This window comes from Scyliorhinus canicula, chromosome 16, assembly GCF_902713615.1.
Source record: "Scyliorhinus canicula chromosome 16, sScyCan1.1, whole genome shotgun sequence".
Classification (NCBI taxonomy): Eukaryota; Metazoa; Chordata; class Chondrichthyes; order Carcharhiniformes; family Scyliorhinidae; genus Scyliorhinus; species Scyliorhinus canicula.
Window position 1 is genome coordinate 84,441,739 of NC_052161.1, and position 17,302 is coordinate 84,459,040.

Here is a 17,302-nt window from a genome sequence, read left to right on the forward strand (position 1 = left end):
TGCCCCCTTGTGGTGACGCCACCTCTGAGTGTCCTCACTGCAGATTGGCTGTGTCCTATTCTGAGTGTTCATTGGTTGCATGTTTGCATATCATGCATCCGGGGCTAGATCCCCCCCCCCCCCCCCCCGCCCCCCTGAGGACCCCGCAAGGCGCCGCAGAGCCAGGTCCCGCTGGTACGGACCTGCTGTCTTTTACGCCGGCGGGACCCGCCGAAAATGGGCGGCCACTCGGCCCTTCGCGGGCCGGAGAATCGGCGGGCGTGCCGCTGCCAACGGCCCCCGACCAGCGCGCCGCGATTCCCGCCCCCGCCAAAAAACTGGCGCAGGAGAATCCGGCAGCCGGCATCGGGGTGGGATTCACGTCGTCCCCCCCCCCCCCCCCCCCTCAGCGATTCTCCGGCCCGGTGGGGGGCGTCGGAGAAAACCCGTCCCTTAACTTAAATTTCCAGGTGACTGGCAAATGCAGAGCAGATATGTCCTTATCTGAGATCTGGTAGTCTGGCAGTGCTGGATATCTGTCGCTGGTCGTCTGTGTCCTCGGCTCTGGTCCCTCTGTGGATGGCGTGGATGGTCTTCCTCTTGGCTGGTGAAGGGTTCACCGTTGTTGTTGGCTGTCGAAAGCTGCAGTAAGAGAGCAAATGGTGGGCTGCGCAGCATCATTTATCCTTTGGGAATTTTGCGTATTTTTGGGCGGTCCCAGGTGAATGTCCAATGGATCGGTCAGGGATCGATCACCCTGATTGATCGCGACCAATTTAGGGTCGCCACCTTGATGGCTGGGCGGGTCTCAGTCAGCCACGGCCGTTAGTGTCCGAGGTACGTAGGCCTTCCCAAATAAGGAAAACAGGTGCCACCAAGTCTGCCACATTGTCAGTTTCTCCCTGCAGCCCATTGTCCCAGGATGGCCTTTTTTTTCAGGAAACATTTTATTGACGCATTTATAATTTTAACATTGGCCTTGACAAAAACCTTTGGATCCTCACTGTCTTCAGGTGATGTCCCAGAGGACTGGAGAATAGCCAATGTTGTTCCTTTCTTTAAGAAGGGTAGCAAGGATAATCCAGGGATCTACAGGCCGGTGAGCCTTACGTCAGTGGTAGGGAAATTACTGCAGAGAATTCTTCGAGACAGGATCTACTCCAATTTGGAAGCAAATGGACGTATTAGCGAGAGGCAGCATGGTTTTGTGAAGGGGAGATCGTGTCTCACTAACTTGATACAGTTTTTTGAAGAGGTCACAAAGATGATTGATGCAGGTAGGGCAGTGGATGTTGTCTATATGGACTTCAATAAGGCCTTTGACAAGGTCCCTGATTGTAGACTGGTACAAAAGGTGAAGTCACATGGGATCAGGGGTGAGCTGGCAAGGTGGATACAGAACTGGCTAAGTCACAGAAGGCAAAGAGTAGCAATGGAAGGGTGCTTTTCTGATTGGAGGGCTGTGACTAGTGGTGTTCCACAGGGATCAGTGCTGGGACCTTTGCTGTTTGTAGTATATATAAATGATTTGGAGGAAAATATAACTGGTCTGATTAGTAAGTTTGCAGATGACAAAAAGTTTGGTGGAATTGCGGATCGCGATGAGGACTGTCAGAGGATACAGCAGGATTTAGATTGTTTGGAGACTTGGGCGGAGAGATGGCAGATGGAGTTTAATCCGGACAAATGTGAGGTAATGCATTTTGGAAGGTCTAATGCAGGTAGGGAATATACAGTGAATGGTAGAACCCTCAAGAGTATTGAAAGTCAGAGAGATCTAGGTGTACAGGTCCACAGGTCACTGAAAGGGGCAACACAGGTGGAGAAGGTAGTCAAGAAGGCATACGGCATGCTTGCCTTCATTGGCCGGGGCATTGAGTATAAGAATTGGCAAGTCATGTTGCAGCTGTATAGAACCTTAGTTTTCACAAATTGTCAACAATAAAAAAATACACAAAGAAATAACAACAAATCCCCCCCCCCCTCCCATATACACAAAGAATAAATTAACAAAGATAAACGGTATGAAAGCAAATATACACACCCAATCAAAAAAAACCAAACAAGCTCTCATGAACCCCCACCCACCCCGAGCTCACCCCATCCCCCCACCCCGGGTTGCTGCTGTTGCTGACCATCGCTTACCGCTCCGCCAGAAAGTCTAGGAACGGTTGCCACCGCCTGAAGAACCCTTGTACCGATCCCCTTAAGGAAAACTTGACCCTCTCCAATTTAATAAATCCTGCCATGTCGTTAATCCAGGACTCCACGCTTGGGGGTCTCGCATCCTTCCACTGAAGAAGAATCCTCCGCCGGGCTACCAGGGATGCAAAGGCTAGAGTACCGGCCTCTTTCGCCTCCTGCACTCCCGGCTCCTCTGCCTACCCAAATATTGCGAGCCCCTAGCTCGGCTCAACCCTGGATCCAACCACCCTTGACATTGTCTCTGCTTCGCCCCACCAGAAGACCTCCAGCGCTGGATAGGCCCAGAACATTAGGGTATTGTTTGCTGGGCTCCCTGAGCATCTAGCACATCTGTCCTCTCTCCCAAAGAACCGGCTCAACTTTGCCCCGGTCATATGCGCCCAGTGCAGCACCTTGAATTGTATTAAGCTGAGCCTCGCGCAAGAGGAGGAGGAATTCACCCTCCCCAGGGCATCCACCCACGTCCCCTCGTCGATCTCCTCACCCAAATCCTCCTCCCACTTACCCTTCAGCTCCTCCACCGAGGCCTCCTCCTGCATCACCTGATACTTTGCCGAGATCCTCCCCTCTCCAACCCATGTCCCCGAAAGCACCCTGTCCTGGACCCCTTGTGGCGGCAGCAGTGGGAACTCCACCACCTGGCGCCTAACAAACGCCCTTACCTGCATATATCTGAAGGTGTTCCCCTGGGGGGAGGCCGAAGCTCCCCTCCAGCTCACCCAGACTCGCGAATTTCCCGTCCACAAACAGGTCCCCCACCCTTTTAATGCCTGCCATGTGCCAACTCAGGAACCCTCCATCCATTCTCCCCGGGATAAACCGGTGGTTCCCCCATATCAGGGACCACACCAAGGCCCCCACCTCCCTCCTGTGCCGTCTCCATTGCCCCCAAATTTTGAGGGTAGCTGCCACCACCGGACTCGTGGTATACCTCGTTGGAGAAAGCGGCAGCGGCGCCGTCACCAGCGCCTCCAGGCTCGTGCCCACACAGGACGCCATCTCCAACCTCTTCCATGCCGCCCCCTCCCCCTCCATTACCCACTTGCATATCATCACCACGTTGGCGGCCCAATAATACCCACAGAGTTTAGGCAGCGCCAACCCTCCCCTATCCCTGCTCTGCTCCAGGAACACCCTTCTCACCCTCGGGGTCTTCTGCACCCACACGAACCCCATAACGCTCCTGTTGACCCGCCTGAAAAAGGTCTTGGGGATCAGGATCGGGAGGCATTGGAACAAGAACAAAAACCTCGGGAGCACCGTCATTTTGACTGACTGCACCCTACCAGCCAGGGAGAGTGGCAGCACGTCCCACCTCTTAAACTCTTCCTCCATCTGCTCCACCAGCCTCGTGAAGTTAAGCTTATGTAAGGCCCCCCAGCTCCTAGCTACCTGTGCCCCCAGGTACCTAAATCTCCTCTCCGCCTTTTTCAACGGGAGCGCACCAATCCCCCTCTCCTGGTCCCCTGGGTGCACTACGAACAGCTCGCTCTTCCCCATATCGAGCTTGTACCCGGAGAAATCCCCATACTCCCTAAGGATCCTCATCACCTCCGGTATTCCCCCCACCGGCTCCGCCACATACACCAGCAGGTCATCCGCATATAGCGGACAGCCGATGCCCCCTCCCCGCACTATCCCCCTCCAGTTCCTCGACTCCCTCAGCGCCATGGCCAGGGGTTCAATCACCAGCGCAAAGAGCCTCGTCCCCCGGTGCAATCGGAAATACTCTGACCTCCTTCTGTTCATAGCCACACTCGCCACCGGGGCCTCATATAACAGCCTCAACCACCTGACGAACCCCTCCCCAAACCTGAACCTTTCCAGCACCTCCCACAAGTACCCCCACTTAACCCAATCAAAGGCCTTCTCCGCATCCATCGCCGCCACTATCTCCGCCTCCCCTTCCACTGCCGGCATCATTATAACATTCAAAAGCCTCCGTTTCACAAACCCTGTCTGATCTTCATGTATGACCTGTGGCACACAGTCCTCTATCCTCGTGGCCAAAATCTTTGCCAGCAACTTTGCATCTACGTTTAGGAGTGAGATCGGCCTATACGACCCACACTGTAGGGGATCCTTGTCCCGCTTCAGGATCAAGGAGATCAGCGCCCTAGACATCAACGGGGGCAGAGCCCCCCCTTCCCTTGCCTCATTGAAGGTCCTTACCAACAGCGGGCCCAGCAGGTCCAAATACTTCTTGTAAAATTCAACCGGGAACCCATCTGGCCCAGTGCCTTCCCCGTCTGCATGTTCCCTATCCCTTTGACCAGCTCCTCCAGTCCAATCAGCGCCCCCCAACCCCGCCACCTGCTCCTCCTCCACTCTCGGGAACCTCAGCCGGTCTAGGAAGCGACCCAGCCCTCCCTCCTCCACTGGGGGCTCAGACCGGTACAGTTCCTCATAAAAGCTCCTAAAGACCCCATTGATAGCCACCGCACTTCGTACCGTGCTCCCTCCTCCATCCCTAACTCCACCGATCTCCCTAGCTGCCTCCCGCTTCCGAAGCTGGTGCGCCAGCATCCAGCTCGCCTTTTCTCCGTATTCATATACCTCCCCCTGCGCCCTCCTCCACCGCGCCTCCGCCTTTCTGGTGGTCAGTAAATCAAACTCAGCCTGGAGGCAACGCCGCTTCCTCAGCAATCCCTCCTCCAGGGCCTCCAAATACCTCCTGTCCACCCTCACCATCTACCCTCTTCCCTCTCTCTCTTCTCCCCACTCTCCTTGTGTGCCCTAATGGAGATTAGCTCTCCTCTGACCACCGCCTTCAGCGCCTCCCAGACCACCCCTACTTGCACCTCCCCATTATCATTAGTCTCTAGGTACCTCTCTATACACTTCCGGACCCGCCTGCTCACCTCCTCGTCCGCTAACAACCCCACCTCCAGACGCCACAGTGGACGTTGGTCCCTCTCCTCCCCCAACTCGAGGTCCACCCAATGTGGAGCGTGATCAGAGATGGCTATCGCCGAATATTCCGTGTCCTCCATCCTCGGAATCAGCGCCCTGCTCATGACAGAAAAGTCAATCCGGGAGTAGGCCTTGTGGACATGGGAGAAGAATGAAAATTCCCTGGCCCCCGGCCTCGTAAACCTCCATGGGTCCACCACTCCCATCTGGTCCATAAACCCCCTCAGCACCTTGGCCGCTGCCGGCCTCCTGACCGTCCTGGACCTGGTGCGATCAAGTGCCGAGTCCAGTACCGTGTTGAAATCCCCCCCCCCCCCCCCCCCCCCTCCTGTCTCAATAACCGGAATCCGGCCCAACATGCGCCGCATGAACCCCCCATCGTCCCAATTCGGGGCGTATACATTGACCAGCACCACCCGCTCCCCCTGCAGCCTGCCACTTACCATCACATACCTACCGCCATTGTCCACCACAATGCTCGACGCCGCGAACGACACTCTCTTCCCCACCAAAATCGCCACCCCCCCGGTTTTTTGCATCTACGCCTGAATGAAACACCTGCCCCACCCACCCCTTTCTTAACCTTACCTGATCCCCCACCCTCAGGTGCGTCTCCTGGAGCATGGCCACATCTGCCTTCAGCCCCTCCAGGTGCCGAACACCTGGGCCTACTTGATCTGCCCATTCAGTCCCCTTACAGTCCAGGTTATCAGCTGGAACAGGGGGCTACTCGCCCCCCTCCCCTCCGATTCGCCATAGCCCTTCCTAGGCCAGCCATGTGGCCGTATCCCCCACACGGCCCGTTCCCCACAGCGGCAGACCCCTGCCCCGACCTCCTCCACCACCTCCAGCTCCCCCCTTGGCCATTCCAGCAGCAACCCGGTACCCCCCTCCCCCCCCCCCCCCCCCCCAGCTGCGTTGCTCCCCCCATTGTACTACTGTGAGTCAGCTGACTCCTGCTGACCCCGGCCACTCCCGCCGCACCGTCGACCCCCCCACCCCAGTGTAAAGCTTCCCCTCCCCTCCCTTGCCCACAAGCAGCCTCTAGTTCTACCCATTCCACTCCCAGCGCGGGAAAAAGCCCGCGATTCCCAGCTCCGGCCCCGCCCCCTTCAACCCTTAGCCCGGGGAAAAGCCCACTTAGGCCGGCCCCGCCTCCTCTCTGGCACAGCTCCCTTTTCAGGCCCAGTCACACTAGCCCCATCTCAGGCCACCCCCCCCCCCCCCCCCCCCCCCCCCCCCCCCAGGTGAGGCCCCATCAACCCCTACCGACCATCAACCCCCAAGCTCTTTGTCTGGAACCTCAGTTAGACCACACGGAGTATAGTGTTCAATTCTGGTCACCACACTACTAGAAGGATGTGGAGGCTTTAGAGAGGGTGCAGAAGAGATTTACCAGGATGATGCCTGGTATGGAGGGCATTAGCTATGAGGAGCGGTTAAATAAACTCGGTTTGTTCCCACTGGAATGACGGAGGTTGAGGGGCGACCTGATAGAGGTCTACAAATTTATGAGGGGCATAGACAGAGTGGATAGTCAGAGGCTTTTCCCCAGGGTACTGGGGTCAATTACTAGGGGGCATAGGTTTAAGGTGTGAGGGGCAAGGTTTAGAGGAGATGTACGAGGCAAGTTTTTTTACACAGAGGGTAGTGGGTGTCTGGAACTCGCTGCCAGAGGAGATGGTGGAAGCAGGGATGATAGTGACATTTAAGGGGCATCTTGAAAAATACATGAATAGGATGGGAATAGAAAAACGGACCCAGGAAGTGTAGAAGATTGTAGTTTAGTCGGGCAGCATGGTCGGCACGGGCTTGGAGGGCTGAAGGGCCTGTTCCTGTGCTGTACTTTCTTTGTTCTTTGTTCTTTGTATATCAACATTCTAAATAGCAGAGCGGTCTGACACATGCAAAAACCCACAATAACATACTCAACGTCCCCCCCACCCTAACTCCTAGCTACCCATATATTAGATTCCCTTCACTTATTCTCCACTTCTATGCCTCCCCTCTCCACCTCCCTGCCGCTCCCCCCCCCCCCCCCGCCCTCCCCACCTGCTGACGGTCAATTCTCCTTGAAGAAGTCGATGAACGGCTGCCATCTCCGAGAGAACCCCTGTAATGAATCCCTAAAGGCGAACTTAATCTTCTCCAGACTGAGAAACCCTGCCATGTCACTGACCCACACCCCCGACTTTGGAGGCTCCGAGTTCCTCCATCCCAGCAAAATCCATCTCCGGGCCACCAGGGAGGAGAAGGCCAAAACGTCGGCCTTTCTCCCCCGCTGGGCTCCCAGATCTTCCGACACTCCAAATATTACCACCTTTGGACTCAGAGTCACCCTCCCTTCCAGGACCCCTGACATGACATCTGCAAATCCCTGCCAAAATCCCCTCAGCTTCGGACACTCCCAAAACATATGTACATGATTCACCGGACTTCCCCCACACTGCCCACACCTGTCCTCCACCTCCTCTAAAAATCTGCTCATCCGGGCCACATCCATGTGAACCCTGTGGATCACCTTGAACTAGATCAGGCTGAGCCTGGCACACGAAGAGGATGCATTGACTCTTTTCAGGGCCTTCTCCCATAACCTGACTTCCAATTTCCCCCCCCCTCTTCACCTCCCCGATTGGGACCCCTTCCCACTCCATCAATTCCTTATATATTTCCAACACCCTCCTTGATGGAACCATCAATTCACCAGACACGTGTTTCTGATGTGAATCTAGGCTTTAATCGACTTACTTCAGAGCCAGCCTGTTACCTGTCGATGAACTCGTGCTGACCCAGGCTGACTCTGGACACGGGTACTTATACAGCTGCACTAGGGGGAGGAGTCGTGGGCGGAACCAAGAGTGGAGCCCAGTACAAGTTCCTAAGTGCTCCCAGCGCTACTCCTCCTAGTGGTAGGACAGTGCTACTGCGCTTACAACAACAGTGTGAATTAACATATATATTAACATATATTACATTCACCACATTCACCCCCTTCAAAAAAATCAAGTCCGGCGGGGGTGGTGGTCTAGTCTATAAAGTCAGTCTGTACGGCGGTCGAATTGTCCGCTGAGATCTGTGGAGCACCGGGGTTGCAGCCTCTTGTGGTGGCTGGATGGGTATGGTGTGCTGGGGTACGATGGGGGACTCCAGGTAGGGTTGTATCCGACCCTCATACTCTCCTGGTTCGACCGGGGACTAGGGGCGCTGGGTCTGGCCGCCGCGGGGGCGCGGAACTGGTGGAGCGAGCACGTGGGCTCGGGAGCGCAAGGGGGCGGCAGCATGGGGTGTAGGGTGAGAGATCCTTCTGTGGGGGTAGGGAGGCGCTGGATCCGGCGGGTGCCAGATCCCGGAGGGATACTGTGTCCTGACGGCCGTCAGGGAACTCGACGAATCCGTACTGGGGGTCGGAGTGTAGCAGGCGCACCTTCTGAACAAGGGGTTCGGTTTTGTGCGCCCTGGCGTGTTTCCTTAGAAGTACGGGGCCCGGCGTCCTCAGCCATGCCGGAAGTGGGACCCCCGTGGTAGTGCCCCTGGAAAAAATGAAGAGCCTCTCGTGAGGGGTCTGGTTGGTCGCCGTACACAAAAGGGACCTAATAGCGTGGAGCGCGTCTGGGAGGACTTCCTGCCACTGGGGGACTTGGAGCTTTCTAGACCGGAGGGTCAGTAGGACGGTCTTCCAGACCGTCGCGTTCTCCCTTTCCACCTGCCTGTTCCCCTTGGGGTTGTAGCTGGTAGTCCTGCTCGAGGCAATGCCCTTTTCGAGTAGGTACTGACGCAGCTCGTCGCTCATAAAGGACGAACCCCGGTCGCTGTGTACGTAGCTGGGGAAACCAAACAGGGTGAAGATGCTATGCAGGGCCCTAATGACTGTGTGGGAGGTCATGTCGGGGCACGGGATAGCAAATGGGAAACGGGAGAACTCGTCTACGACGTTTAAGAAGTAAACGTTTTTGTTAGTTGAGGGGAGTGGCCCTTTGAAATCAATCGCAAGGCGTTCAAAGAGCCTAGAAGCCTTGACCAGGTGGGCCCTGTCTGGTCTATAGAATTGCGGTTTGCACTCCGCACAGATCGGGCAGTCCCTGGTGACCGCTTTTACCTCCTCGTTGGAGAAAGGCAGGTTTCGGGCTCTGATGTAGTGGGCGAGCCGGGTGACCCCTGGGTGGCAGAGGTCATTGTGGATGCTTTTTAATCGGTCGATCTGCGCGCTGGCGCATGTCCCGCGGGATAGGGCATCCGGAGGCTCGTTGATCTTCCCGGGTCGATATTTGATATCGTAATTGTAGGTGGAGAGTTCGATCCTCCACCTCAGAATTTAATCGTTTTTTATTTTGCCCCTTTGCGAGTTGTCGAATATGAAAGCAACCGATCGTTGGTCAGTGATGAGGGTGAACCTCCTACCTGCGAGGTAGCGCCTCCAGTGACGGATAGCCTCCACAATGGCTTGTGCTTCCTTATCGACTGAAGAGTGTCGGAGTTCTGAAGCGGACAGGGTACGGGAGAAAAATGCAACGGGTCTCCCTGTCTGATTTAACGTGGCTGCAAGAGCTACCTCTGAGGCGTCGCTCTCTACCTGAAATGGGGTGGATTCATCCACCGCCCGCATGGCCGCTTTGGCGATGTCCTCCTTGATGCCGTCGAGGGCCTGGCGTGCCTCGGCTGACAGGGGAAATCGTGTGGTCCTAAAGAGTGGGCGGGCTTTGTCCGCATATTGAGGGACCCACTGGGCGTAGTAAGAAAAAAATCCCAAGCACAGTTTGAGGGCCCTGGGACAATGAGGGGGAGGGAGTTGTAAGAAGTTCATACGGTCCGGGTCGGGACCCAGGACTCTGTTTTCCACGACATAGCCGAGGATGGCAGCACTGTAGCATGGTGGTTAGCATAAATGCTTCACAGCTCCAGGGTCCCAGGTTCGATTCCCGGCTGGGTCACTGTCTGTGCGGAGTCTGCACGTCCTCCCCGTGTGTGCGTGGGTTTCCTCCGGGTGCTCCGGTTTCCTCCCACAGTCCAAAGATGTGCGGGATAGGTGGATTGGCCATGCTAACATTGGCCATAGTGTCTGAAAAAATAAGATTAATGGGGGTTGTTGGGTTACTGGTATAGGTTGGATACGTGGGTTTGAGCAGGGTGATCATTGCTCGGCACAACATCGAGGGCCGAAGGGCCTGTTCTGTGCTGTACTGTTCTAAAAAAAAATGGCTAGTCTGGATGTGCGGAAAACGCATTTCTCCTTGTTGTACGTGAGATTCTGTTTCTGTGCCGTCTGGAGAAAACCGTGGAGGTTGGCGTCGTGGTCCTGCTGGTCATAGCCGCAGATGGTGACATTGTCCAAGTACGGAAACGTGGCCCGCAGCCTGTACTGGTCCACCTTTCGGTCCATTGCTCATTGGAACACCGAGACCCCATTGGTGACGCCGAAAGGGACCCGGAGGAAATGGAAGAGGCGGCCATCGGCCTCGAATGCCGTGTAGTGGCGGTCCTCCGGGCGGATTGGGAGCTGGTGGTATGCAGACTTCAGATCCACCGTGGAAAAGAGCCGATACTGGGCGATCTGATTTACCATGTCTGCAATCCTGGGGAGGGGATACGCGTCGAGGAGCGTAAATCTATTTATAGTCTGACTGTAGTCGACCACCATACGGAATTTTTCCCCGGTCTTAACGACCACCACCTGAGCTCTCCAGGGACTATTGCTGGCCTCTATAACCCCCTCACTGAGTAGCCTTCGGACCTCTGCTCTGACAAATACCCTATCCTGCAGGCTATACCGCCTGCTACGAGTGGCTACGGGTTTACAGTCCTTAGTGAGATTGGCAAAGAGAGGGGGGGGGGGGGGGATTCGCAGCGTAGCGAGGCTGCAGATAGTGAGTGGGGGCAGGGGCCCTCCGAAGCTGAGGGTGAGGCTCTTGAGGTTACATTGGAAGTCTAGGCCTAATAAGAGTGGAGCGCAGAGTTCGGGCAAAACGTAGAGTTTGAACTACGAGTAACTAGCGCCTCGGATTGTGAGTGTCGCGGCGGTGCGCCCCTGGATCTGGACCGAGTGGGAGCCTGAAGCGAGCGCGATAGTTTGCTGCGCGGGGAAAACGGGGAGCGAACAGTGTCTTACCAGGTCTGGATGTATGAAGCTCTCCGTGCTCCTGGAGTCGAAGAGGCATGGCGTTTTGTACCCGTTGATATAGACCTCTGCCATCGAGTTTCGTAGACTCTTTGGTCGGGATTGGTCTAGGGTGACCGCGCTGAGTTGCGGGTAGTCGGCGGCTCGATCAGCTGTGTGGAGTGGCCCCGTGATGACTGCCCTCTGAGTTCATAGTTTAGTTCGAATTCCTCCGCTGTGTTGTCTGAGCGCGGAGATGCCGATCGGGCCCGTGGATCGCACATGGTGGGCGGCGAGGAGGATGGCGCCCAAGATGGCGGCCCCCATGAGTTGCACGTGGCGGGCGGCGAGGAGGATGGCGCCCAAGATGGCGGCCCCCATGAGCTGCACGTGGCGGGCGGCGAGGAAGATGGCATCCAAGATGGCGGCCCCCATGAGTCGCACGTGGCCGGCCGCGTGGTGGAGGTTTTCCAAGATGGTGGCCCCCATCGATCGCACGTGGCTGAAGGGGGTGAAGTTGGGATAAGGCCGCAGCGTTTCGGGCCCCGCGGGGCTGCGAGTGAGGGGAGCGGTTACTGCGAGTCGCTGGGGAGTTGGAAGCTGGGGCCCTTTTAGCAAGGCACACTCTAGAGTAATGCCCTTTTCGCCTGCAGCTGCTGCAGGTCGCGTTGCGGGCCGGGCAGTGCTGCCGCGGGTGCTGGTTCTGGCCGCAGAAATGGCAGGCTGGAGCAGCATTGTGGCTGGCTGGGGCAGCATAGTGGCTGGCTGGGGCAGCATGGTGGCTGGGCGGCCACGTAGCACAGGCCTGGGGGAGTCGCTGGTCGGGGCCCATGATTGGGTCGCGGGGTCCGCGGGGAACGAGTTAAGGCTGCGGAAGGAGACCTCCATCGTGGTCGCAGCTTCCACAGTCGTTTCTAAGTCCTGGGCCCCCTTTTCTAGCAGTCGTTGGCGCACATAGTTAGACCTGAGGCCCGCTACAAAAACATCGCGTACCGCCAATTCCCTGTGTTCAGCCGCGGTAACCGCTTGGTAATTACAATCATTGGACAAATTGTTAAGTTTTCTTAGGAATTCGGTGAGTGATTCCGTAGGCCGCTGACGGCGAGTCGTAAACACATGGCGAACGTAAACTTAATTAATGGGCCTTACATACATTTTTTCGAGAACTGCTAGCGCAGCAGTATATGAACTGGCCCAGTTTAGTTGCGTCGAGATTCTATGGCTCACCCTCGCGTGCAGTAGACTTAGCTTCTGATCCTCTGTCGTTTCGGCTGTGCTCGCTTCTGCCAGGTAGGCCTTGAAGCACCAGATCCAGTGGGAGAAGATTTCTTTAGCCTCTGCATCCTGCGGGTTGAGTTCCAGGCATCCAGGCTTGAGGGCCGATTCCATAATCGATCTTTACTGTTCTTAAGTCGATTAAATTGATGGAACCATCAATTCACCAGACACGTGTTTCCGATGTGAATCTAGGCTTTAATCGACTTACTTCAGAGCCAGCCTGTTACCTGTCGATGAACTCGTAGTGACCCAGGCTGACTCTGGACACGGGTATTTATACAGTGAGAAGTCTTACAACACCAGGTTAAAGTCCAACAGGTTTGTTTCAAACACGAGCTTTCGGAGCGCAGCTCCTTGTTGTAAGATTTCTTACAGTGCTCACCCCAGTCCAACGCCGGCATCTCCACATCATGGTATTTATACATCTGCACTAGGGGGAGGAGTCGTGGGAGGAACCAAGGGTGGAGCCCAGTACAAGTTCCTAAGTATTCCCAGTGCTACCCCCTAGTGGTAGGACAGCGCTACTGCGCTTACAAAGACAGTGTGAATTAACATATATATTAACATATATTACATTCACCACACTCCCCAACCCCTATAGAACATAGAACGATACAGCGCAGTACAGGCCCTTCGGCCCTCGATGTTGCACCGACATGGAAAAAATCTAAAGGCCATCTAACCTACATTGTGCCCTTATCATCCATATGCCTATCCAATAAACTTTTAAATACCCTCAATGTTGGCGTGTTCACTACTGTTGCAGGTAGGGCATTCCACGGCCTCACCACTCTTTGCGTAAAAAACCCACCTCTGACCTCTGTCCTATATCTATTACCCCTCAATTTAAGGCTATGTCCCCTCGTGCTAGCCACCTCCATCCGCGGGAGAAGGCTCTCGCTGTCCACCCTATCTAACCCTCTGATCATTTTGTATGCCTCTATTAAGTCACCTCTTAACCTTCTTCTCTCTAACGAAAACAACCTCAAGTCCATCAGCCTTTCCTCATAAGATTTTCCCTCCATACCAGGCAACATCCTGGTAAATCTCCTCTGCACCCGTTCCAAAGCTTCCACGTCCTTCCTATAATGAGGCGACCAGAACTGTACGCAATACTCCAAATGCGGCCGTACTAGAGTTTTGTACAACTGCAACATGACCTCATGGCTCCGGAACTCAATCCCTCTACCAATAAAGGCCAACACACCATAGGCCTTCTTCACAACCCTATCAACCTGGGTGGCAACTTTCAGGGATCTATGTACATGGACACCGAGATCCCTCTGCTCATCCACACTACCAAGAATTTTACCATTAGCCAAATATTCCGCATTCCTGTTATTCTTTCCAAAGTGAATCACCTCACACTTCTCCACATTAAACTCCATTTGCCACTTCTCAGCCCAGCTCTGCAGCTTATCTATGTCCCTCTGTAACCTGCAACATCCTTCCGCACTGTCTACAACTCCACCGACTTTAGTGTCGTCTGCAAATTTACTCACCCATCCTTCTGCGCCCTCCTCTAGGTCATTTATAAAAATGACAAACAGCAACGGCCCCAGAACAGATCCTTGTGGTACGCCACTCGTAACTGAACTCCATTCTGAACATTTCCCATCAACTACCACTCTCTGTCTTCTTTCAACTAGCCAATTTCTGATCCACATCTCTAAATCACCCTCAATCCCCAGCCTCCGTATTTTCAACAATAGCCGACCATGGGGAACCTTATCAAACGCTTTACTGAAATCCATATACACCACATCAACTGCTCTACCCTCGTCTACCTGTTCAGTCACCTTCTCAAAGAACTCGATAAGGTTTGTGAGGCATGACCTACCCTTCACAAAACCATGCTGACTGTCCCTAATCATATTATTCCTATCTAGGTGATTATAAATCGTATCTTTTATAATCCTCTCCAAGACTTTACCCACCACAGACGTTAGGCTCACCGGCCTATAGTTACCGGGGTTATCTCTACTCCCCTTCTTGAACAAAGGGACCACATTTGCTATCCTCCAGTCCTCTGGCACTATTCCTGTAGCCAATGATGACCTAAAAATCAAAGCCAAAGGCTCAGCAATCTCTTCCCTGGCTTCCCAGAGAATCCTAGGATAAATCCCATCCGGCCCCGGGGACTTATCTATTTTCACCTTGTCCAGTATTGCCAACACTTCTTCCCTACGCACCTCAATGCCATCTATTCTAATAGCCTGGGTCTCAGCATTCTCCTCCACAATATTATCTTTTTCTTGAGTGAATACTGACGAAAAGTATTCATTTAGTATCTCGCTTATCTCCTCAGCCTCCACACACAACTTCCCACCACTGTCCTTGACTGGCCCTACTCTTACCCTAGTCATTCTTTTATTCCTGACATACCTATAGAAAGCTTTTGGGTTTTCCTTGATCCTACCTGCCAAAGACTTCTCATGTCCCCTCCTTGCTCGTCTCAGCTCTCTGTTTAGATCCTTCCTCGCTACCTTGTAACTATCAAGCGCCCCAACTGAAACTTCACGCCTCATCTTCACATAGGCCTCCTTCTTCCTCTTAACAAGAGATTCCACTTCTTTGGTAAACCACGGTTCCCTCGCTCGACCCCTTCCTCCTTGCCTGACTGGTACGTACTTATCAAGAACATGCAATAGCTGTTCCTTGAACAAGCTCCACATATCCAGTGTGCCCAACCCTTGCAGCCTACTTCTCCAACCAACACATCCTAAGTCATGTCTAATGGCATCATAATTGCCCTTCCCCCAGCTATAACTCTTGCCCTGCGGGGTATACTTATCCCTTTCCATCACTAACGTAAAGGTCACCGAATTGTGGTCACTGTTTCCAAAGTGCTCACCTACCTCCAGATCTAACACCTGGCCTGGTTCATTACCCAAAACCAAATCCAATGTGGCCTCGCCTCTTGTTGGCCTGTCAACATATTGTGTCAGGAAACCCTCCTGCACACATTGTACAAAGAACGACCCATCTAATGTACTCGAACTATATCTTTTCCAGTCAATATTTGGAAAGTTAAAGTCTCCCATAACAACTACCCTGTTACTTTCGCTCTTTTCCAGAATCATCTTCGCCATCCTTTCCTCTACATCCCTAGAACTATTAGGTGGCCTATAGAAAACTCCCAACAGGGTGACCTCTCCTTTCCTGTTTCTAACCTCAGCCCATACTACCTCAGAAGAAGAGTCCCCATCTAGCATCCTTTCCGCCACCGTAATACTGTCGTTGACTAGCAGCGCCACACCTCCCCCTCTTTTGCCCCCTTCTCTGAGCTTACTAAAGCACCTAAACCCCGGAACCTGCAACAACCATTCCTGTCCCTGCTCTATCCATGTCTCTGAAATGGCCACAACGTCGAAGTCCCAGGTACCAACCCATGCTGCCAGTTCCCCTACCTTATTTCGTATACTCCTGGCATTGAAGTAGACACACTTCAAACCACCTACCTGAACACTGGCACCCTCCTGCGAAGTCAAATCTGTGCTCCTGACCTCTATACTCTCAATCTCCCGTACCCCAAAACTACAATCCAGGTTCCCATGCCCCTGCTGAATTAGTTTAAACCCCCCCAAAGAGCACTAACAAATCTTCCCCCCAGGATATTGGTGCCCCTCAGGTTCAGATGTAGACCATCCTGTCTGTAGAGGTCCCACCTTCCCCAGAAAGAGCCCCAGTTATCCAGAATCCCTCCCGCCTGCACCATTCCTGTGATGTTTTTGACAACATCTTATCCTGTTAGTCCCCTTAGAGGGAGGCGTGGGAAGCTTGGAACCTGCCTCCGGACAAAGTCCCGTACCTGTAGGTACCGAAATCCTTCCCACCCGGCAACCCAACCTCCTTCTCTAGTTCCTCCAGGCTTGGGAAGCCCTCCTCAATGAAGAGATCACCAAATCTCTCAATCCCTGCCCGCTGCCACCTCCTAACGCCCCCGTCCAGACCCCCTTGAGCGAACCGGTGATTGTCACAGATCGCTGGCCACACTGACGCCTCCTCCAGTCTCATGTGTTGCCTCCATTGCTCCCACACACTCAGGGCTGCCACTACCACTGAGCTTGTGGAGTATTGAGCCGGCGAGAACAGCAGAGGTGCCTCCAGACTTGTGCCCTTACAAGATGCCGCCTCCACTCGCTCCCACACCGACCCCTCCCCCACTTCTTAATCATCGAAATATTAGCCGCTCAGTAGTAATTAATAAAGTTCGGAAGGGCCAAGCCTCCCTCCCCGCGCCCCCACTCAAGAAGGACCTTCTTCACCCTCAGGGCTTTCCCAGCCTATATAAAACCCAAGATCGCTGTGTTCCTTATATATATAGGATAGGGATAGAGGGATACGGACCCCGGAAGTGCAGAAGATTTTAGTTGAGACGGGCAGCATGGTCGGCACAGGCTTGGAGAGCCAAAGGGCCTGTTCCTGTGCTGTACTTTTCTTTGTTCTTTGTTCATTTTCCTAAAAAATGCCTTGAGGATGAAGACTGGGAGACACTGAAACACAAACAGCAATCTCGGGAGGACTGTCATTTTCACAGTCTGTACCCTCCTCGCCAATGCCAGCGGGAGAAAATCCCACCTGCGGAATTCCCCTTTCATTTGCTCAATCACCCTGACAAATGTAAGTTATGGAGCTGACGCCAGTCCTTTGCCACCTGAATCCCCAGGTACCTAAAACTCCTTCCCACCATTTTGAACGGCATCTTCCTCAGTCTCCTCTCCTGCCCCCTTGCCTGGATCGTGAAGACCTCGCTCTTGCTCATTTTAGTTTGTATCCTGAGAACGGCCAAATTCCTCCGGTATTCCATAATTCCTGCAATCTCCCCGAACGGGT